Source organism: Coenobita brevimanus, chromosome 40 (assembly GCF_032717465.1).
Source record: "Coenobita brevimanus isolate Jiangsu-jjx chromosome 40, ASM3271746v2, whole genome shotgun sequence".
NCBI lineage: Eukaryota > Metazoa > Arthropoda > Malacostraca > Decapoda > Coenobitidae > Coenobita > Coenobita brevimanus.
In genome coordinates this window covers 7417144-7442591 of record NC_136993.1, presented here as the reverse complement: position 1 = coordinate 7442591, position 25448 = coordinate 7417144, and the positions used below count along the sequence as shown (strand labels likewise).

The following is a 25448-nucleotide window of genomic DNA, read 5'->3' as shown; positions in this document are numbered from 1 at the left end:
GAAGCGCGTTCACGAATAAATCGCCGACAGCGCAGGATGATATGACTGATAGATAACACCGCATTACAGATGTCACAGTGCGGTGGGAAGCGTCTTTCCATATATGGTTTTATGTGGGTTAAAACGGTGGCATTCAGCCGTAGCCGTGCCAACACTTTTTCTTCTAGGCGACTGGGACGGTTGGCAGTGTTCCAGTCGCCCAGGTACGGCTTACAAGTTGGAATATTTAGTCTGGTCCACTGACCTTGCCACAGAAGATTTATTGATTTCTTTCCGAGAGATAGACTCGACCGTAGATCACGAGGAACGTCCCAAGTCTCCTCGAGCTCCACAGCCGACTTTGCAAGTAAGTCAGCCTGCTCATTGCCGTAGATACGACAATGACCAGGCACCCAGATCAGCGTGAATGACTTGTTGCATGAATGCAACTTATTAACGATGCGGCCCTGGATCTCATGAGAGTCCGTAGTGCAAGATGCAATTGCCTGAAGGGCTGATTTTGAATCTGAAAATATGACAAATGAGTCATGTCTAGAATTGAGAGCATAGTCTATGGCTTTGTCAATAGCAAAAAGTTCTGAAGTAAACACAGATGTATGAGTCGGCAACCGATACCTGAGGGCACATTCAGTCGACCACACACTTGCACCCACACATTCACTCGACTTGGAGCCGTCGGTGTACAATTGATGGGACCCCAAGTGACGAACAATGATGTTACGAAACAAGTGGTGGACCTCCGCCTCCGGCGCCTTGGCCTTTGGTGCTGGGAGCCATGTAACATCAACTGTAAAGCCGGGTGGCTCCCAAGGCGCTATATTTTTAAGCACCAACTTGTCACAGTCACTGGGGTCCACATCAGCTCCTGAGTCAGTAAGTGGAGGCGAGCGGCAAGTGGCCAACGCACCCCCCTGCAGAAGGTGGTGGTATTGACGCAGGGGGGTACAGGCCACATTGCCGATATTACTTTTCCTTAGCGTCCTTATGCCGTAGGACAAGGCCAGAGTGGTCACGGCGAATACGGAGGAGGCACATTCGCCTCCACTTCCATACGAGCCACACGGGTACACCGTACAGCTCGAAGACACATTCGCACGCATTTATTCTGTAACACATCCAATCCTGTCAGCGTGGCATCAGAGGCCGAGCCATACACCTGTGCCATAGTCTAGCTTTGATCGAATAAGGGACTTATACACCATTAATAAAGATTTTCTGTCGGCACCCCCAGGTAGTACCCGCTAGGTACTTGAGGACATTTAACGGTTTATCACAACGAGCAAGCAAAGTATTAATGTGAAGTTTAAAATTCATTCTACGATCAAAATGTATTCCTAAAAATTTTACAGAATTTTGAAAAGGTACCGCCTGATTATCCAAAGTTAAGCACAAATTAGGTACGTTACGATTAGTGAAAACTATAGCGGCACACTTACGTACGGAAAACTTAAATCCCCACTGCAAGGCCCATTGGTGGACGGAGTCAAGGGCTGCTTGAATCCGCCCAGCCGAAAATTGTGCGTTACGGGAAGAGTGCCATATTGCACAATCGTCAGCGTAGAGTGAGTATTTAAGATTCCTCGGGATGGGAGCTGATGACAGAATATCATTGATCATAATACTAAATAAAGTAGGACTAAGCACACTTCCCTGTGGCACCCCGTTTTCCTGGATAAATATATCCGATATTACGTTACGGGGCAATTTGACAGAGAAAGTTCTGTCCCTTAAGAAATTTGAAATAAAAACAGGCAAATTTCCTCTTAAACCATAAGCATAGAGCTTCATTAATATACCGTGTCGCCATGTCATGTCATAGGCTTTATGGATGTCCAAGAACACCCCTATCATGAATTCTTTATTGGCAAATGCCTCTGCAATACAATGCTCCAAATTCATTAAATGATCTAGTGAACTTCTGTATTTACGGAAGCCACATTGTTGATCATTTAACAAATTCTTCGACTCTAAAACAAAAAGAAGCCTATTGTTAACCATTCGTTCCATGACCTTACATAGACAAGAAGTCAACACAATAGGACGAAATGAAGTGGGATTCATAAGACGACCAGCCTCTTTGGGTATCGGTATGACGTGTGCAAAGTGCCATGAGTTTGGGAACGTTCGAGACGCCCAAATCTCATTGTACAATGCTAACATCTTAATCAGGTTGTCCTGATTAAGATGCTGGATCATACCGTACGTGATGGTGTCTGGTCCAGGGCTGGTGTCTTTACAGGATTTAAGGGCAAGGAGCAGTTCATCTAGCGTAAACTCTTGGTTGTACGGGGAGTTTACGTCTTCTGTGGCAAAGTCTAATATCTGTAGCTCAGCCGTGCGTTTATGATGTTGGAAACGCGGGTCATAATTGGCTGAGCTACTTACATGAGAAAAACTCCTGGCGAGGATGTTAGCAACGTCCACGGGCTCGTCATAGATGTTATTATTTACTTGCAAGGTGGTAATGGGGAAATATGGGCCTTTATTATTTAATATTCTTATGGTGGACCAGACTTTACGTAATGGCGTTGTACGAGTCACCGTGGACACAAAGGACCGCCAGGAGTCACGTTTGGCCCTTCTTATTATTCTCCTTGCCTCAGCCCGTGCCTGTTTGTATGCAATAAAATTTTCCTCAGTGGGCTGACTATCAAAAATCCTGTATCTCCTATTGCGTTTTCTTAATGCTTGTCGGCAATCCGGCATCCACCAATGTGCTCTATGCTTCGCATGAACTGTAGAAGTCTTGGGAATAGCAGCCTCAACTGCGTGTAATATGGACTGGGTTATATTTTCGACCTTAACATCTATGGTCTCCCCAGATATATCTAAATTGGCGATCCTTGAGAAGGATCCCCAATCTGCTTTCTTATAGTTAAATTTTGGAGGTGGAGGGTCCGAAATGATGTCGCGTGTATAAGAAAGACAGATGGGTAAATGATCACTTCCCAAGGAGTCGTCGTAAGAGGTCCCATGAGAGATCTTGATGTATACCAGGGAGGCCAAAGATAAGTCAATGGCCGAAGAAGTTACCAGTACGATCATCTACACGAGTCGCTCTACCATCGTTCAGAAGACAGAGGTTGGACTGTAGTATTAGGTCGGCTACTTGCTCCCCACGACCATCAATCCTCAAGCTACCCCATTGATAGTGATGGGCGTTAAAATCGCCCAACACTAACTTATTTCCAGGCAGATGTTCCACTAGTGAATTTAAAGCATCACTATCAATGGGGCCATGTGGAGGACAGTACAGAGAGCAAATAGACAGATACGTGTTATTAAATTTTACTCTGCACGCGACCGCTTCCAGAGTAGAATTTAGAATCACTTCCGTTTGTGGGTGTGATTTGTGTGTGTAAATGGCAACTCCGTGACCTTCATATCTTCTATACGAGTGGTAGTGTTTGAACTGTGGAGGATCAGGGTGATCCTCCAGGCGCGTCTCCTGTAAACAAACAACGTCTGGCCTGTGTATAGAAAGCAAGATTGCTATATTGTGTAACTTATTCCCAATACCTCTACAATTCCACTGTAGTATAGTGAATGCGGCGGTTTAAGATTTTCGTTGGGGGCCAGTGTGCTTTGTCTTTTTTTGTCGCCCGCCGGCAGGCAGCGACTACCGGGGGACCTATCCCGGTGCTTGTTAATGGAAACCTCCATATTATCATCAATAACTAGGTTCCCAGCCTCCCCCGAGGAAGAGCTAACCTTTCTCTCCCTCGCTGGAGTAGGAACCGGAAGGACATGAGGACGTGACTGTTTCGTGAGGGTGGTCATGTTATTCTTAGTAGGCTTGTCAGGCTTCGTTTTAGGCCGTACTGATGAAGAGGCAGCAGCAGCCTGAGAGTAAGTTGAAGCTTTAGGGATGTCAGTGAGAGAGTTGGAACGGACAGGGGGTCGAGATGGAGATGTACTGTGAGCGGCAGGAGGGAGAAAGACAGGGTCAGTCATCGCCTCGACAGAGCACATCACAGGACGGGATATTACCGCCGAAGCATAGGACCTATTCGGGCGTGGGAGTTGCATGCAACTCCTTCACCTTTTTCCTAGCTTCGTAGTAGGAAATACCCTCAGTTGCCTTCACTGTGCAGACTTCCTTCTCCTCCTTCCACTTGGGACAATCCCTAGAGGAAGTGGAGTGAGTACCCTTGCAGTGAAAGCAACGTACTGTCTCTGATGTGCAACTTTCCGCATCATGACCCTGGCTTGCACACTTGCCGCACACTGGCTGGGAAGCCCGACAAGTCTTTGTACCATGCCCATACAGCTGGCATTTCAGGCAACGCAAAGGGTTAGGGATGTACGGCCGAACGTGAATAATTTCGTAACCAACTTTTATTTCATTAGGAAGAGAAGATTTGGCAAACGTCAAGATGATAGTTGCTGTCTTCGTCCTTATGCCTTCCGAGTAGCGAGTTATGAATTTAGCCTCTATGACATCTTGCTGCGCCAATTCACTTACGATCTCGTCCTCGCTCATCACCATGAGATCCCTGCAAGTGACAACACCCTTGCAAGAATTCATGGAGACTGGGATTTTGGCTTCGACATCGTAACAATGGAATTTGCGCAGTTTCAACAAATCCTTTACCTGTGCCGAGTTTACAGTTTTGACCAGGAGATCTCCATTAGCAAGTTTTTTAACTTGTTCAACTTCTCCCGCACAGTGGTCAATCACCTTCTTGATAAGGAAGGGATTGAGACTGGACAGGGGAGTGGAACCTAGCGCATGGATGGTGACGTAGGTCGCATTTGCTACTGGGATATCAAGTGGGGCTCGAGTCTGGCGTCCGTCAGTCTGGGGGTGGTCAGTCCGGTCGTTCCTACTTTCGTCAGGACCACCTCCCCCCCTGAAGGGGGGGGAGGCAGGTGTGGCGTCCGCCATAGTTACCACTTCCCCCGTGAGGGGGAAGTGGGAAGAAAGAGAAAAACAACCAAGGGAGAATTTGCCCGGGGAAAAAACACCTAGTCTGAGATTACCCTCTCAAACCACTCTCGGGAGGACGCGCCCGTGTGTAACTCACACCCCAGAGCGATCAGTGGGGGGTACACTCCAGAGGTGAGTAAGCAAAGGCAATCTCAGGAAACAGATATAGACACTTACTATATCTCTAAAGGGCTGGGAGGAGAATTAGTACTAGCTAACCTAACTTTATTGAAAAACGCCCTAGTGGCGGAGGAAACAAAGCTAAAGCCGGTGAGGCAACCCTGCAGCTAGAGGAGAGCCAGAGAAACACGTCTGCACACTCCACGACCATGCATCAAAGTCCCCTTGATAATAGTTTGTATCTGTAATTATTTATCTGGCATTCACTGAGTATTATCTGGTATCTCATTTTATCAGGGCTGACTTAGATAAATTTATTCTTGCTAATTTCGTGTTAATAGAGGCTATTGCAGTTAACCATATATTTAACCTGTTTATTTGCCATTACATTATCCTTATGAGTTCTGAATGTTTTGTTAGTTTGTGCATTAAACTTTAACTTGTAATTTTACCTAACTCTTTTGTTTTGAACCTGGAACTTTACGGGACAGTAGTGACTCTTTAGCATTCTCACTTAAAGTGTACGTTATCTTTCTCTGTTCCGTAACATAAATTTGGCGACCTCATATCAGGATATTCAGGATATTATCATAAGGATATTGTTTGATATTTTGTGACTGTGATATATTCATGATGGCTACTATTTCTACACTTGATGAAGCCAGGGATTTTTTGTCAAATGTGCAAACAGTGTGTGATATAGAAAACAGAACAAAGAATGAACTTAAGATTGTTGCTCAACAATTGGGATTTGTTGTTCACTCTCATCATTCTAAAGATCAAATTGTTGGCATGATTAATAAAAGCTTGTTTAATGTAACTCCTCCAAATGAGCAAAAGCAGATTGAATTAGCTAAGTTACAGCTAGCCCTGCAGGAGGCTCGTGTGAAGGAAGCTGAATTTCAAGCACGTGCTAAGGAGGCTGATGTTAAGGAGGCAAATGCTCGTATTCAAGAGGCAGAGGTACGGGCTCAGGCACAAATTGAGCTTGCCAGGATTCAGGCAGACCATGAGTATCGCATGAAACAAGGTGGAACTGGATCATCTAGCTCTGATGATTTTGATGTGGCTAAAAATGTTAAACTTGTCCCTCCTTTTAATGAATCTGATTTAACAAAGTATTTTCAGTTGTTTGAGAGGGTAGCTACAGGTTTTAATTGGCCTAAGGAGTATTGGCCAGTACTCCTTCAAACTGTTCTCACCGGTAAAGCTCCAAGTAACTTATGCATCTTTGCCTCAGGATCAATCTGATAATTATGATGTAGTTAAGAGCTTGATTCTTAAGGCCTATGAGCTTGTTCCTGAAGCCTATAGAGTAAAATTTAGGACAACTTACAAGCAAGATAAGCAATCCCATGTTGAGTATGCAAAAATCAAAGAAGATTTGTTAGAGCAGTGGTTAAAATCTAAGAATGTGGATTCTGATTTTGACAAATTTAAGCAGATGATTTTGCTGGAGGACTTCAAAAGGTGTATTTATAAAGATGTAAGCCTATATCTTGATGAGAAAAGAATAGATAATTTGTCTGATGCTGCAGTTTTAGCTGATGAGTATGTTCTCACTCACAAGAGATATTCTAGAGAAAAAGGGAAAGCTGAGAGTAAGTACGTTGCCTCTACTCAGAGTACAGGTAACAGGAAAGAGAATAAGGATGATGTTTCTCAGGAAGTAAATACCAGCTTCACCTCTAGATTTCAGAAAAGTAAATGTACTTATTGTAGTAAGCTTGGTCATACTACGGAGAAATGTTTCAGGAGACAGCGTGATGTGAACAAAAAGGAGTCTTTAAATATTAAGTCAATTGGTCTAGTGTCCACTCTTGAGAGTTCCCAGAATTCTTTAACTGAGTTAACTGAACCTGCTTTGAGGGGTAACTTAAATTCTCATGATGGAGCTCCTCTTTTGAGCAGTAACGTGGGTGACACTCTCAAGAGTTCATGTGCTAATTTCCTGTCTGATGGTTTTGTCAGTCCTCTGGACAGTAATGAAGGGAAATCAGTTAAAATATATCGTGATACAGGTGCTTGCCAATCCCTTATGCTGACCAGTGTTCTAGGCTCTAATTTTAATTCCTCTGATGAAACTGTAATCTTACAAGGTGTAGGGAATAATTACTTCTCTGTTCCTCTGTGCAGAGTGAATTTAGAGTCTGGTTTTGTTAATGGTTCTGTTATGGTTGGGTTGGTTGAGACACTCCCAATGTCAGGTGTAACTTTCTTACTTGGAAATGATATTGGTGGAAGTCAAGTGTGTCCAGCTCCTCAGTTGTCTAGTGAGCCAGTGGCTGCGTCCCAGGATTGTGATGTCCCTGATGTGTTTCCCTGCATGTGCTGTCACTAGGGCTAAGTCTAAAGTTACTGGTGATTTACAGGATAATGATGATGATGATGTTATCCTAGCTGACACTTTTCTTGCTAATTTGGACCACTCACCAGATGAGGCAGTACCCCGTAGTGTTGATAATTTGTCTCGTCAAGAGTTGGTTGAGTTGCAGGTTGCTGACCCTGAGTTGAAAGGTCTAGCTAACTCTGCTTGCAGTGAGGAAGAGTCAGCCGGTGCTTCTACTTGTTATTATGTAAAGTCAGGGAGTACTTATGAGGAAGTGGAGACCCCCAACAGCATCAGCCGACTGTGAATGGGAGGTTGTACATCAAGTTGTCATCCCTCGTGTTTGTAGGCAGGATATCATTCGAGTGGCTCATGATACCAGTTTGGCAGGACACCTTGGAGTGAGGAAGACTGTGGCACGCATTTTGAAACACTTCTACTGGCCAGGTATCTTCAGGGATGTTTCCTGGTATTGTAAGTCTTGTCACACCTGTCAAGTTGTGGGGAAGTGTAATCAGACCGAAAAGGTTGCACCTCTAGTTCCCATTCCTCCTTTTGAGGCGCCTTTCACCCGTGTGTTGGTGGATATTGTGGGCCCTCTTCCTAAGACTTCTTCAGGATTTTCTTATGTGTTGACCATGATTGATATGGCTACTCGTTATCCTGAAGCCATTCCACTTAGAAACATCTCAGCAAAGAACGTGGTTAAGGAAATGCTAGGGTTCTTCACAAAGTTTGGTCTGCCCAAGGAGGTACAGTCAGACCAATGAAGTAATTTCATGTCAAATGTTTTCAAGCAGTCTCTGAAAGAGTTGGGCATCTCCCAGATCACGTCTTCAGCTTACCATCCCCAGACCCAAGGAGTGTTGGAGAGATACCATCAAACACTCAAATCGATGCTCAAGAAATACTGTTTGGAACATCAGAAAGACTGGGATAAAGGTCTTCCATTCGTTGTGTTTGCCGCAAGAGAATCTCCAAATGAATCACTGGGCTTCTCACCTTTTGAACTACTGTTTGGCCATGAAGTAAGAGGACCCCTTAAGCTACTCAAGGAATGCTGGCTGTCGGAGGAAGATGACGTCAACCTGCTGGAGTATGTGATGAATTTCAAAGAACGGCTGTCCACTGCTTTACAGCTGGTGAGAGAGAATTTAGGAGCTGCTCAGGAGAAGATGAAGACTTGGTATGATAAGAAGTCCAGGTTACGCCACTTTCAGCCAGGAGATCAGGTTATTGATTCTGCTACCAGTTCATGGGCAACCTCTTCAAGCCAAGTTTAGTGGCCCTTATTTCGTGGAGAAGAAACTCAGTGATGTCAGCTATGTCATCGCCACACCAGATCGTAGAAAGAGCAAGCAACTATGTCACATCAACATGCTAAAGTTATATCACAGGCGGGACGAAAATAATCCAGTCTGCACTGTAGCTGTTCCACCCGAGTCTGCAAGTGAAGCTCTCCCATGCAGTATGAGCCTGAGTGATAGTTTGGGGAAGAATCCTGATATCATGAATGATCTCCAGACTAAGCTTTCTCATCTACCACCCAAGGAAAGGCAGGAGTTTTCGGCGTTACTGCAGGAGTACCCGCAAGTGTTCCGTGCTACTCCAGGAAGAACCACTGTGTTGATGCATGATGTCGATGTTGGAGACGCAAAGCCAATTAAACTGCCTCCTTACCGTGTGAACCCAGTGAAAGTTCCTCTCATCCAGAAGGAGCTTGGCTACCTGTTGGACCACAAGATGATTGAGCCCTGTCAGAGCGAGTGGAGTTCTCCTGTCACTCTGGTCCCTAAGCCAGGTGGGTCACAGAGGCTTTGCATTGACTACAGACGTGTTAATCAGATAACTAAAACAGACACTTACCCTCTCCCTCGTGTGGAAGATTGCATAGACAAGATCGGAAAGGCTAGGTACATAAGTAAGTTTGATTTGTTAAAGGGATACTGGCAAGTACCTATGACTGAACGTGCTAGGGAGATCTCATGTTTTGTAACATTAGGAAAGACATTTGCATGTTCTGTAATGCCATGTACAGATTGTTTTAGAGTAATAAGAAATTTCCTTTGTAAATTTCTTTTTCTTTGTGGGGAGGTGTTACATAGCCTATGATTTCATCATCCTTTGTGTAATTTTAACGCACAGTATGCTGCATGTTTGATCACGAGCGTGTTCTGCCTCAGTCCCCCCCTTCTACCGTTATAGTAGAGTAAGTCGTCCTTTCTGTTATTCAGTGCGGGATTGTCGACCGTTTGTCCCCATCGCTTCATTTGCGCGTCCCTCTTACAAGTTGTATCAGGCTCTGCCAGCTCCTATATAATGAGCTCAGTCTCTGCATCATTGCCACTTAGATCTGCTCCTCATTTTGTTCACATCTCTGTCCTCCCCTGTACAGATATTATTATTGTGAGTGCTCAAGAAATCTCCAACCATCTAGCAGCTGTGTGTAATTTGAGTATAAGTGTTGTTGCATTTTTTCTTGTACTGTATAGCATAAGTTTAATTTGTGGGCCTAGTGAAGTTTTTGTGATTCGTGTGGGGTTCTTTGTCAGTCATTTTTGATAATAGTTTGTATCTGTAATTATTTATCTGGCATTCACTGAGTATTATCTGGTATCTCATTTTATCAGGGCTGACTTAGATAAATTTATTCTTGCTAATTTCGTGTTAATAGAGGCTATTGCAGTTAACCATATATTTAACCTGTATATTTGCCATTACATTATCCTTATGAGTTCTGAATGTTTTGTTGTTAGTTTGTGCATTAAACTTTAACTTGTAATTTTACCTAACTCTTTTGTTTTGAACCTGGAACTTTACGGGACAGTAGTGACTCTTTAGCATTCTCACTTAAAGTGTACGTTATCTTTCTCTGTTCCGTAACAATATATATATATTAGACTAAGAAAATGAAGTTTGTTTCTTGGTCTAATAGGATAACCTCCATCATACAAGAAGGACACACAGATGGCCCTTGGTAATGGATACACTAATCATTCAAAGGAAACTGAAAGTGTCCTAGTTTGAAGAATAGAATTTAGCACGATCCTGGCCAGAAATATTGTGCCATGTGATTTTGGGTTATGAGTGCCCCGTTACCTTTTGTAAGTCACTTTATTTTGAACTATATTTGTGTGATTTTAGTTAGGATTTTTGTCCTAGTCAGAGAGCAAAAGAAAACAATGTAAGCTGTAGCCCTCCCGTGCGTAGCCACATACTCCATGAACTGGCAGAGCCCAGATGCCCTACTGGAGTGATAGAAGAGGTTACCGAGACAAGATTGTTTCGGAGGAGACCAGTGAAGAAAATGAATACCAGAGTACGGTCAGGTATATGGAAACTCTTTGCAAGGCGGTTAGAAATAGCCAGGGGATTGTTTGAGCTGATGCAGTTCGTTAAGGGTAGAAAAATATTTTGCTTTACTTACTAGGTGCATCAATGAATATGTATTCATATACAATAAAAATTGACTATGACTACAATTAGAACGTTGTCTCTGGATAATAACCCTGAGTAGCCTAAACAGTGAAAAGTCTGTCAGTTTCTTTAACCCACTAGTACCTATGGTCCTTAAAAAAGACATATTAGTAATTCATGTTACAGTTAGTAAAGGGGAAAACCCGATGATATGGACCGGCGGGCTCTGCGACTATAAGCCGATTGGCGGAGGACAGTGGGCAAAGCCTCCTTACAACCAAATCACACATAGGAGTCCTGGGTACTTATGGACTATGCCTAAAATCATTTTAGGTGGCCTTGTATTTCTGTCCCAGCAAGGGGACTTAGTTGTTAGAGTTTTCAGAAGAAAGTACATTTCTGTATTGTTATACATGATTTTAATTACATGAATGCAACTTACCTGTCGAACATTGTTAACCATCTGCATTAGTTGGCTCGTGGTGTTGTGAAAGTCTTGGTCGTCATCTGCCACCTCCAGCATACTCGTCCCCCCAGTGATATAATCCTGTACAACATAATCCTTTTCAGACTAATTTCATTTCTTGTTTGCTGTACCGGCAAAACAGGCAACTACGTTCAGCTGAATGAAATTAAAATTTCAATAGGCCTACAAGTATACATTTGTCTTCCTTATATGTTAAACATATAAGAATATCACGTTTTTCGTACCAAAATGTAATTACCAGGGGTATAAACAAACCCCTAATTACATATGCTGACCTTTATGTTGATGATACTGAGTTGACAGGAACACAGTGGTTACTCCGTGAAGTGTTCTTATACGGAGAGCAAATAGAGCGCTTTTATGGAGGTATGATTTATGTTTTGTTTCATTCTGATACATATGCTAAATGAAGAGACTGGCTACAGGGGAAAAATAGTCCTTTGTTAGAGCCTTGTGTAAAGTCTAACAGCACACTCAAAGCACATTGGATATCTGATTAACATAAAAGCTGTACAATGATCTATGTAAGTAAGATCGTGGGGGTGGAGGGAATAAGATGGAGGGATGGGATGGAGTTTTATGAATGAAGAGGAGGGAAGGAGACCGAGAATGAGATGGAGGGATGGGGTGGAGTTTTATGAATGACGGGGGTTTACGTTGGAGAGTGATTGACCTGATGACGGAGATCTGAACGACGGTGGAAGCCATTCATTTGTGCCATCTCTTCCTGTGTAGTGGACCAAAAGTTACCCAGACATAATGTTTAATGAAGGACAGCTGCACATGGACGCTGTTATGCCATGGACAGTCTGGCTACTAGGGACTTTTGAAGCCAACCCAGACCTTCAGCCAACCTTTACAGTTCACCTCAAATCGTGCACACTCAGACAAGCCTAGAGAAGAATGAGTCTGAAATTCCAACACTCATTCTGACATCCACTTCTGTCACAATAAAGATAGTGATCAAACCTAACCTGGCATCAGTATAAGGAACCAACACAGGGTGAGGTGGGGGCAGCCTCCGTGGCGTCAAAAGTCGAGCATGATCTTGACTCATGTAAACTTTGTGATTCATAACTGACATTTCTACTTTGTATTTCCTTTATAACTCTTTTGACTACTCTTTTTTATGACAACAGGAAGTACACAAGTTTTCATGAAAAACCAGCAGTAACTGTGCACACAGACACACAGACACACAGACACACACACAGACACACACACACACACACACACACACACACACACACACACACACACACACACACACACACACACACACACACACACACACACACACACACAAGAGAGAGAGAGAGAGAGAGAGAGAGAGAGAGAGAGAGAGAGGTAAATGAATGTTACTTCAAGCAGCAGACAAACCTTACAAATTCATATCATAATACTCCAGTTTGTTTTCTCTATTCTTATGAGATTTTCTGTGTGGTAAATGACCCTTTCCTTCCCTTGGAATTGTCATTACGTTCCTATACGGTATGTACGATTGTTTGTTTCCGGTGTAATGGAAGAAAATTATTTAAACGTACTCGGAGGTGGATTTCGTCTCCCATTTTCCAACTGGAGGTTAGGTTTGGATAGTTGCGGTTAGGGTAGGTTAAATTAATAGGTCCAGTTAAGCTAGGTTAGGTTGGGCTTTGTTAAACTGCTAGGTTAGAACAGTCGTTTCCACCCTTAAGCTGACGTATCAAACAAGAGTTGTCATAGCGGAACATAGCTACAAACAACGGGGAAACAGATTTAACAAGAAACGTTTTTTTACCACCCTAGAACCTTCAGAAAAATATAAGAAACTATCAGGAAGAAGAAGTGATTTGGTACGCTGCTTCTGCTGCTTGAAGTAAAGAGCAAGATTACACACACACACACACACACACACACACAAAATTACTGTATATATATATATATATATATATATATATATATATATATTTATAGATATACAGAGAGAGAGAGAGAGAGAGAGAGAGAGAGAGAGAGAGAGAGATAAAGTCATGGTGTAGTACTATTTTCTGAACGTAATGTGCTTATGGAAAAAATTTTGCAGTTCCCTTTCGTGCGCATGTACGTGTGTGTGTGTGTGTGTGTGTGTGTGTGAATAAAGTTGCAAGACAGTTATCTTGTGGAGATCCATGTTTGGTGGCTAGATGGGCAGAATGGTGGTAAGATCCATGTAGTAAATATGTTTATGTATGAATTGTTATGTTCCTGTGGGTCGAAAATAGGTCCATTGTGAAAATTAAATCCATGAAGAAAAAAGGTGCATGGAGGGTAAATAGGTCCAAAGGGTAAAAAGATCTGTAAAAACATGTCATTCATCAGAATTTATATGGGTTAGTGGAAGAAAACTAGGTCCTTGTAGGAAAATATGATCATGGTGGAAAACAAGTCCACTGGAGAAATAAGCATATGTGGGAAAATAGCTCCTTGATGAGCAGACAGGTCCATTGGTTAAAAATGTTTATGGGAGAAATCAGTCCATAGGGAGCAAATAGGAAAACGGGGGTAAAAGAAAACAGTCAATTAGCGAAATAGGTCCATCAGGGAAAATTGGTCTTTGGGGAAAACAGGTCCATTGAGGAAAATGAGTCCTAAGGGGAATATGGTTCCTTGGAGGGAAGTGGGACAGTTGGATGAAAAAAGGCCATGTGAGAAAATAGATAAACTGTGAGATAATCCAAGGTGGGAGGTAGCCAGAGAAGGGTTTATGTGCTGGTAGTACTAATTTCCTTTAGTGGTTTGGAGATGCCTACATCATGAGTGCTACATGAATGCTCACCGTCTTCTTTTTTCATCTCTCCCATTTTTTAGAACAAAAACTTTGACGAAGGCTGTTTTATTCTTGTTGTTTCCAGGCATGAGATGGATGGAGAATATTAGAGAGTATGGATCAGTTGCCTCAAGGATTGTGTGGGTAAGATTGAAAGTTGTACTACAAATGTGGGCAAGCGTGTGTGTGTGTGTGTGTGTGTGTGTGTGTGTGTGTGTGTGTGTGTGTGTGTTTGCGCGCTCGCCAACACAAGCTTATGAGAGTAGAGTGAAAGAAGAGTTCTGGACAAATGTGGAAGCGTCCATGGAAAAGTTTGAAAGTAATGAGAGAGTGTTTTAGATTGAAGATATGAATGGAAAAGTAGGGAATGTCAAGTGGTTGAAGCAGTTGATGAGTAGGGTGTGCCTGCAGAAGTGAATGAGAATGGCAGTGCTCTAGTGGACATTTGTACAGGGAGGGGTTTGTTAATAGCGAATACCCACTATAGACACAAAATGATCCACATGTATATGTTGCGAGTGATGAGAAGGGTGGGTGGTGAACTGAATGAATGGAAGGCAACGCTTGATTATGCATGTCTGGATGATAGAATAGGAAGGTTTATAATGGATGGAAGAGCATATAGAGGTTGGGGGAATGGACCTACTGACCACCACTTGGTGATGGTGAAAGTCAAGGTTCAAATGAAATGGAGGAATAGAAGAACGGAAGGACAGGAGGGAGTAGTTCATACAAGGAGGGTGGAAAGGTTACAAGAGGATAGAAAAAAAGGCAGAATATCAGAGAGGAGTGGAGGAGCAAAATAATATGAATTGGAGCAGATGGTGAACGCGGAAGGTAGGTATGAGATACTCACAGAAGAAATCTGTGCAGCGTGTGAGATGGTGTGTGGGTTGAAGAGAAGACGAAAGAGGGTGCAAGGAAGAAGCACGGTGGAATGAAGAGGTGAGACAGGCTGTGGCAAAAAAAAAGAAAGCATATAGTGAGTGGATGAGAAACAGGGGCGTGAAGAAAATTGAGAGACGGAAGAGAGAGTTATATGTAGAAAGGAAGAGAGAAATGAAATGATTAGTAAGAGAGAGTATGAAGAGATTGGATAAGGAATTTGGAAGGAATATGAGTGTAAAGTGGAGGGAATGTAAGAAAATGTTCTTGAAAGAGGTAAAGAGAGTTAGGGTGTCAAAGAAGTTAGTCAGGGAGTGAAAGATAAGAATGGTAGATTGCGTGTGTAGAAGGAAGAATAAGTGAACAGATGGAGAGAACACTTCAAGGAACTGTTGAACATATAGAATGAAAGTAATGCGAGTATAAGTGGCTTGGGAATGGCTGGGAGAAGGAAGGATGTGAGAAGAGAGGAAGAAATCAGTAGGATGGAAGTCGTAGAAGCAATGAAGAAAGTTAAAATGGGGAAAGTCCCAGAAATTGATGGAGTGTGTGAAAACGCTGAAGCATGGGGAAGAGATAGTAGTAGAATGGATGTGGATGATGTATAGATTGGCCTGGGAGGAAGGTAAAGTCCGGGAAGATTGGAAGTCAGGTACAAAGAAGTGTGTAGTAATCATTGGCGCATTTTTCTCCTCAGTGTAGTAGGAAAAGTATATGGTAGGAACTTATTGACAGAGGTAGGGAAATAAAAGAGGATTTAGTTGGAGGGGAACAGGGCGGTGTTAGTAATGGAAGAGGCTGTGTAGATCATATATTCATTCTTAGATCTTTAATGAAAAAGAACCTAGAGAAGGGAAAGACGTTGTATACGGCCTACATGGTTTTGGAGAAAGCATATGACGAGGTGGATAGACAAGGATTGTGGAAGGTATTTAGAATATATGGAGCAAATGGGAAATTGTTGAATGCCTTGAAGAGTATGGGTATGATAGTGCTAAGGTTGCAGTGCGTGTGAACAGTGAACTGAGGGACTTTTTCTATTTGAAGGTTGGATTGAAACGGGGATGTGTCATGTCTCCATGGTTGTTCAGTCTGTATATTGATGGGTTATTAATGAGATACAAGGTAAGGCAGTGGATGTTATAACGGCCCTAATGAGAGAAGGCAGTGTTTGGAAACTCCCTGTTCTGTTGTTTGCAGATGATATTGTATTGTTTGGTGAATACGAAGGGGAACTGGAAAGCTTGGTGAATGAATATGTAAGAAATGGAATCTAAAGTGAATGTAGGGAAGAGTAACGTTACGGTCTTCGAGGGAAATGATTTCACTGAATGCACAGTGAGGTTGGATGAGAAGGAAATGGAAAATGTAAGTGCATTTAAGTACCTTGATAATGTGATGAGTAAGAATGGAAGTGTTGAGAGTGAAGTGCTTGAGACGGTACAACAAGGAAGAAAGGTTGCTGGTTCTCTGAGTGCAGTGATAAGACACAGGGAGGTGTGCATGGAAGTAAAAAAGTCGTTGTATGACAGTATTGTGATACCAGTTCTAATGTACTGAAGTGAAACTTGGACCTTGTTGGAGGGACACAAGTCAAGAGTGAGAGCAGTGGAAATGAGTTATTTACGAGGAGCATGTGGAGTCACATGGAGAGACAGACTGACAAAAGAGGAAGTGAAGGAGCTTTGTGGTGTGGCTATGGGAATGATAGAAAGCGTTAGGAGAAATACATTGAGGTGGTTTGGCCATATGGAGAGGATGGGGAGAGAGACTCAAGAGGGGAGTGTATCGATATGTGGGTGAGCTGGAAGGGGGGAGAAGGAGGGGGAGGCCAAGAATGAGATGGAGGGATGGAGTGGAGAGGTATATCAGAGAGGACTGTGTGAGCCGGGAGCAGGGCAGTGGAATGCCGGGGGACCGGGTGACATGGAGGCGCTTTGTTGAGAGGTATATCAGAGAGGAGTGTGTGGGCTGGGAGCAGGGCAGTGGAATGGCGGGCGACCGGGTGACATGGAGGTGCATTGTTTGTAGCCATCCCTTACGTAATTAAGGCGTATAGCAATGGAATAGATTGAATAGATAGCTTCCAGGCAATTGTATTCAATAACGTTTGACAAGTATTTTAGTAGTGAAGAAGTTATTGAAGGCCTTGTGAAACTCCTGCAGTTCTAAAGGTTTCCTCTCAGGTGAATGAAATCGTCGTTTCAAGCAAGAATACAAGATGTATGAGTATTGATAGAGTTCATGTTATTTTCATTATACACATGTAGTTACGTACCTTTATAGCTTTAATGTTTACTATATTTTTGTTGGAAAAAATCATAACAGGACATTTTGGCATTGCCAGGATTGACACTACTGCTCTCATCATATTAGTTTCTGGTGGATCCCACCGGGTATCTGCAGTAAAAATAAGAAACGAAATAAACAAGATCAGCTCAGACAAAATATTTCTCTAATTTATTTTTTTTTTTTACTGTTGCAGTATATATCACCACGAAACTGAGTATGAAAATTAAAGTAATATTAAGATGTGATGCCATCAGTTTTAAGTCACACTCCAAAAACTATTTCGTGACAAGTCATACCTGCATACAGTGGAATGTTTGTGGCGAATCCAGCACTGTAACAGCACATACATAACATACTGTAAGCAGTCATGTGTGGGAATTTCATCTGAAAACAAGAATATAACCTGAAGTTAAAGGGAAATTACCAGAAAAAAAAACACAAAACACAATAATAAAAGACATCTGAAAATCTTCTGTTAGAATGGCTATGTGTGTGTGTGTGTGTGTGTGTGTGTGTGTGTGTGTGTGTGTGTGTGTGTGAAAATAAATAAAGTCATTGGCATCAACCCACATGGTGAGAACATCTGCATCCATATGAAGAGATACACTACTGTCATGAACTATATATGTGTAGTACGGCTCGGGTTTCATAATTATATATATATATATATATATATATATATATATATATATATATATATATATATATAGTTATTTAACAAAATTTGACCAGTCCACTGCAGGATGAAGACTCGTTCCCTCCATGTCAAACAAATGTCTCAATTTCCTTTCCCCATCTTCCCTGGTTGCATCTTCCTCTCATTTCATCTCAGTTCTGCCATTTAGGTCACCTTGGTAATCAATCTGCGAACTCCTCTTCAGTGGATGCACCCTGCCTATGGCAGTTTCGCATTTTTACTGTGGTAAAAAATATATATATAATAAATATAATATTTATATATAATTAGTGATAGACAATATGGTTTTCGCCACGAAAGATCCACCATTGACATACTCAATCTCTTAACTCATACCATCCATCAATCAATTGATCTTTTTGGAGAAACTCATGCAGTAGCTCTTGATATCTCTAAAGCTTTCGACAGAGTTTGACACCGTTCCCTGCAGTCCAAACTCCCTTGCTATGGACTAACGTCTTTTGTTCCTTTGATTTCTTCATATCTTAGTGACAGGAAAATAAGAGTAAAAGTAGATGATGTATATTCCAATTTCCACTCAATTAACGCCGACGTGCAGCAGGGATCAGTTCTGGCGCCAACCCTGTTTCTGGGTCATATTAATGATCTCTTATCTGTCATCCACAATCCCATTCACTCATATGCGGATGACTCAACACCATAGTTCATTCACACTCAGACATCCATTTACAAAGTCTAATATCTCTACCTCTCAACTCAGTACAGCCATCTCCATAAATCAAGATCCATCAACAGTCAGTGAATGGGGACAAAACAACCTTGTCTCTTTTAATGCTAGTAAAACTAAATATATACAGTTTACTAATAGACAGATATTGCCAGATTCGTACATTACCTTCAGTCCTACTAATATTCCCATCTCCAAAAGTATTGAAGTTCTTGGCGTCTCACTTAACAGTGCCCTCAGCTGGACCTCTCATGTCAGATCACTTGTTAAAACCGCCTCAAAGAAACTTGGATTATTGTACAGAGTCCGTAACTTCTTCATTGATGAGCAGTTAGCTATAATTTATAAGGGCCATGTGCACTCTCAGCTTGAATATTGCTCACCCTTGTGGAATGGATGTGGAGAGGTTGCATTAAGACAACTAGACACAATTCAGAACAAAGCTGTTAGAATTATTAACAACCCTGCCATTACATATAGACTACCTCCCGTGCAAGTAAGAAGGTATGTTGCCTCCCTTGCATTATTTTACAGATATTTTTTTGGCAAATGCTCAGACGAAGATGCGTCCATGGTGCCACCTCTCCATTCCTTCCCTCGTGCTACACGGGCATCTGGTAGCGCTCATGACTGGAATGTCACTCAGCCATATTGCAGAACTTCTGCCTAACAGAATTCTTTCATTCCCTGAACTGCATCCCTCTGGAACTCGCTTCCACAGAGTTGTTTTCCTCCAAATATCAACCCACAACTGTTCAAGTCTAACTGTTACAGATATTTTATGAACGGAGGACACCAGTAATCTGGTGTATGGGTTACTATTTTTTTTTTACTCATTTGTTTTCCTTCCTCTGTTCTGTTATTAAAAAAAAAAAACTCCTTGTGAAGCCTGAGATGACCGTTTCTCTTCCTCTTCAAGCATTTCCAAGTTAATGTTTGAGAAATTTTGTTAAACTTCGGTTTTCCGATCTGTAAGTTAAAACAAGAAAGACACAGTCATTACCTATTTGTCACTTCTGCAGATGAAGCTTGTAATGTAATAATGATGCAGTTCCTGCAAAGTTGTAAATGTGTTCCAAGGATCAGTGAATTCCTTTGGAAGAAGTGACTTTTTTGTCAAACAAAACATCAAATTATTTTTATTGCTACCTTTATTCATCTTATAATAATAATAATAATAATAATAATAATAATAATGATAATAGTAATAATAATATTAAAACGTATTAAAACGAGAATTCTGAAAATGTGGAAGCAATATTCAAAGATCTCCACATTCCAGATGATAGTGCCACATTCCAGATTAGAATGACAAGAAAAAAAGAAAACACACACACACACACACACATTTGCATATCAGATACGGTGTACCCTCTGATATATACACAGTATTTTCATGGTAGGTCGATAAATCTACAAAGAGAGTCAACAAATATTCACTTGTCATAACTGTTGTTATGAAATCTGGCTGCGTTCACACCAAGCGATTCGATTCGATTCAGTTCATGGAGAATCATATCGATTCATGATTCGTCTTGATGCGACATGTTAATTCCTTGTAGGAACTGTTCACACCAAGCGAATCAATTCAATGCAAATCATGGCGATTCAAGGCGATTCAGAATCACTGATGCGTGAGGGTCCATTTTTTCATCAGTCACGGCGATTCAGTGGAGGAGTGAGCACCAGAAACAAAGAATTTATACTTATTTTTACTCTATGCACAACCAGAAATAAAAGATATGTTTTCTTAATGTATTCTGTATTCATAACCAGAAATAAAAGATGTCTTTTATACTGCATGAAACACTACTTCTCCCAACTTTCAGACTTTTTAACAGTTCACTTCTTACCTAAGGTAAATGGCAATCCTTTCTTCAACTCCAACTGCACGTCGGTAATTAGTATTCTGTTTTCTTATGTTGGGTGCAGTCAACTCCACTAGCATTTTAAACTGTTCAGTGGTCATCCTAAAATAATCATAAAACTTGTCTGAATTGTTTATCAAATCTGGGAACAAGTGTCCGAAACTCCCAAAATCAGGTCTTTTTGCATTAATTTCATGCACCCATATTCTTCTTGGACGCCTACGCCTACGCCGCCTCAGCCACAGCAACACCTCTATTTCAGCAAGAGCGTCTACGTCCATCCTCGTTCAAGTCAGCCTTTGCACTACTCCCTGTTGATTCTGACAGTTTGATTCTGTCGGTATGAACGGCGCTGATTCAAAATGAATCGAATCAATTGATTCTCCATGAATTGAATCGAATCGAATCGCTTGGTGTGAACGCAGCCAAAAGGTAGGCACTCTTAAACTTCTGGAAATACTTTTCTTATCATTGTTGATGTAATATCAAGAGACCTTCGGTATGACTCAAAATTTATTGAGGATTTTGACATGTGACCTTGAGATCAAGGTCAAGGTCATTCATACTATGCAGATCATGTTCACATATTACCCACTACATCTGCACCGAGTTTGGTCAATATCGGCGCTAGTGCGGAGGGAAAAAAAAAAATGTGCCAAAAGAAGCCTGCAACCATGGTACATGACTTCAAAAAATTTCAAGTCTCTTTCGCGACGGTTTTGGAATGCCAGTCTTCCAGATCTTTATATATATATATATATATATATATATATATATATATATATATATATATATATATATATATAGACACACACACAAGAACACCAGAGAACGTGGAGTTCTTAATAATGACGCTACTTAACAAATGTCTTTTTATCTCGCTGACAAATGAGAATGGGTTAGCTGAGGTAACTAGATGGTACTGACTGCAGATATTTAAATTTTTTTCTCTAACATGCACAGATTTCCTGATCTTTAACCTTTAAACTCTTCCTCATCTAGTCAGAAGTTAGTATGCTCCTATCACCTGGTTATGCCCGGAATATATATATATATATATATATATATATATATATATATATATATATATATATATATATATAAAATCGAAAAATATTAATTGGCATGTAAAAGTAATATGCAGAAACAAAATCAAGTGTGTTAATCCACCGCTGTATGTAAATTTCGCTGTGAATGCAGATACTCATAATACGGCTTTTGACTATTTGTTTTTGTGCTCTACACGGGTTTTCCGTGTCAGTATCCAACAATAGTCGGCCATCGTACCAGCGCCAACTCTTACCTTGGTATCTTTGTTTCCATACCTGTTCCTCGCTAACATCACCCAAGTTTGTTGGGAAAAAAAAAAAAAACAAGAGAGAGATGTGAGCAAAGAAAATGGATTTTAAACGAAATGCAGCATCCAAGTTCATGGTATGCAACCAGCAGCTCTTCAGCATTTTCCACGTAACTATCGTGGCAATGGCTGTCCAGAAATCCAGCAAAAGTTTTCTTAAGAGATCTCCAAGCCCTATGTTCTTCTGCTCCAGGGTTGCATCAAACTGACTGTATTTCATCAGGCTATGAATTTGTGGAGAAACGAAACTGCCTTCCTTCAAACTGGGGACTGAAATCACAGCTAAAACTTTCTTCAGATGTGTGAAGCCTGCACCTGTCTTATCCAAAGCTTTGATGAAGTTTTTCATCAAGCCTAACTTGATGTGAAGAGGCGGAATTATGATATCTTCCTGTTAGACAAGGGGTTCTTTCCGTCTGATGTGTACACCGGCTTAGTAGGAACTTCGGGGAGGCCACTTACGCTGGATATAGTGCTGCTGCACACCACGGTTGTCCCAAAAACACAGGAATCAACGGTATTTCATGAAACCTCCTTGTAGTCCAAGTAGCATGGCTATCACTTTCAAATTGCTGCCGATTTTCCATCGTAACTCTTCGTAATCAGTCAAATCGAGGAGTTTTTGCATCGATTCGTACGTTTCCTTCATGTCAGCAGCTGAAACAAATGGTATACTGGGTAACTTGTCCCCACTGTGAAGAACAGCCTTCAGACCTGCTTTGCTCTGACTCCGAACAGACGTACGGTATTGTTACAGTAGCATACTCCTCTCTCTGACTTGAAAAAAAACGCTCCAAATTTTGTTACCGTTTCATGAAACTTGTCACCTTTGTGTCGGGATGCAACAAGTTCCATTCTTGTGATCTCGAAGTGAGCAGTTCCGACTGTTGTTTTGATAAATTTAGGTCAGAGGCTTGTAGTGGCACAGGGGCTTACGCGCCACGCAATTAGTTTTGAGTAATTAAAGGTTAAAGTTGCTCAATGGTCACCGCATTGTTTTTACGATAAACCCAATGAATAATATATGAAAATAAAGCTCTTAAAAAGTCCTTTTTAATGGTATATATACATTTTTCATTCCGGTGAAAATAAAAACACAAAATTATATATAAAAACACAAAAACTTCCCTCCCATTTGTTTGTGCATTTTCAACACTCATATAGGAGTACAAGTAACCTAATCAAAAGAACAATTACATAGAAATAAGGAAGCTGTTACAGTTTCATGATGACTACTCCTATTTTGGGAATTCTTATTGAAAATAATGATTTTTGTAAATATGGTAAATATTAATATTGGTTCACTACCTTATGCTTCTTTCCTGGAATATGAGACATTATGATTATTTTTATAAACCTCATCATTGTACTGCATAGTCCTAGGATAAAAGATGTGCTTGGAGGGAGTGGGGAGGGAGTTAATAGTCGAGGATGTCGTCGTCGGTGTCAGTGTCTCCACTGACATTCTCGACCTCCACCCCCAGGTGGTTTTGTGCAGCAAAAAGGTCATTGTAGAATCCCAGGTGTGTTTGAGGGATGTACTTAGTTAATTCCTTCACATCCCGAAGCTTATTCTCATCAAGACGCACACCAATTGGATACTTTAGAGGGAGCTGGACGTCATGAAGGTTGAATCTTGAGGGGTCATACACTGAAGAGTGCCCCTTTTGCAGTTTCATGAAGACAGGTGCATGATAACTCCCATACCCAGCCACTACCTCTATCCCCATCATGTTATTATTACTAACCACAAACTTCTTGGCATTCTTGAACTCAGTACCTTTCTGACTAGCTTTTGTTACACTGTTCTGAAGTATGTTAAAGTCAAAGAAGGAGTCATGAGTCATAGAAATCACAGTGAATGGGTTATTTTTTCTGCAATCCTTCATGGAAGTGATGTAGCGAGGTGTGGTGTAAATTTCTTGTCCCTTTAGTTTTATTTCAAAGTTTCCAAAATCCCGATCACATGGTAAGTATGAATGTCCTGGCTCCATAAAGTAGTGTTCGACGGCTGAGAACCTACCACCATGAACCCAGCTCAGGTATGAGAGCACTATATTAATATTTTTATTTTGACCACTACAGTTATCTGAGAAGATAATGATTTTACCCACACTCTCTGGCACATAGTTTTCCACGTAATGTTTAAGGCAACTGCACACCTCAATCGACCCTCTTTTTCCCTCTGCCTCATTCCAGACATAGAAAAAAGCTTTCTGTTTCTTGATATCATGCACCTCAGTGTTATAAGTCCACATCTTTCGCTTGTAACACTGTACACCTGAAGACAGTCGGGGCGTGGCCAGTGTTTGTTGCAGGTCGATTGCAATGACGGCAACAGCTGGGTTTTGGTCCTTCTTGTAAGTCTTCATAATGGCATGAGAGGCCTTAGCATGGGCAATGTGGGGGACTCTTTCTAGCTTAAGTCGAGTTATCTCCTCGTCATCTTTGCCAGGTACAAGTTGATCCATCTTCACTTTAAACTCGTCGCAGAAATTACAAGTTTCAGACCTAGGGGGTGCCACGCCAATGTTGTAAAGACGCAACATATCCTTGAACTTAAACGACGACACTATGAGGTCTTCCATGTTTTTAGACTTGAGATCCTCCACATAGGCCTCGTAGATACCTGTGAAAGTCGAACCAAGGGACAGGTACACTCTTCTTGGGCTCTTTGCTCTTGAATAGTGAGGGCTGCATGTAGGGAGCAATTTAATGTTTTCAGTCACAAGTCTCTGCCTCCTCACTTATCTCATGTTTCGGTGCATGTCTTCCCCTTTGGTCAGGTGTTAGAGTTCCTGTACCTGACTCTGCTGCCTTCTTTAGGACATTCCTAACCCGCTTATCGGAAAGAGAATGCATGTTCAAAAAAGCTTGCTTGCAGACAACAAAGGGCACATTATTCACAAGCACCGAATATTCTCTTGTTGCCTTCCTTCTACTTTCCCTCCCCTTCACTCGCCCACGCGATACCAACTCTAAATATAGAAGTGAATCTTGGACGTTGTTGGAAGGGCACAAGTCAAGAGTGAGATCAGTGGAAATGAGTTATTTATGAGGAGCCTGTGCAGTCACATGGAGAGACAGGCTGACAAATGAGGATATAAAGGAGCGTTGTGGTGTTGATGTGGATGTGATAGGAAGCGTTATGAGGAACACACTGAGGTGGTTTGGCCATGTGGAGAGGATGGAGGGTGAGAGACGGACGAAGAGAGCGTATGTGAGTGAGGTGGAGGGGGGGGAGAGGGAGGGGGAGGCCGAGGATGATATGAAGGGATGGAGTGGAGAGGTATATGAGAGAGGAGGGTGTGAGTTGGGAGCAGGGCAATGAAATTGCGGGGGACAGGGCGACGTGGAGGCGATTTGTTTGTGTCCACTCCGTACGGGATTAAAACGCCTGACAATAGATAGATAGATAGAGTGATGTATCTTGGTTGCAGGCTTATTTTGGCACATTTTTTTCTTGTTAGTTCTAGCACTAGCATCCTCTATGTTAATTTTTTCAGTATTTCTTCTCTTGTGCAGCAGAAACTGCTGAGTCGATTGCTTTGTAAATGTTCCAGTATGTAGTCAACATATACTAGTACACCTGG

General features: G+C 41.7%; 1 pseudogene; it reads right to left on the bottom strand.

Annotated features, from left to right (window-relative positions):
• LOC145397272 (putative glutamate receptor) overlaps positions 1-11319 on the bottom strand; it is a 76623-nt pseudogene extending 65304 nt beyond the window's left edge.
• Positions 11320-25448: the final 14129 nt, after the last annotated feature.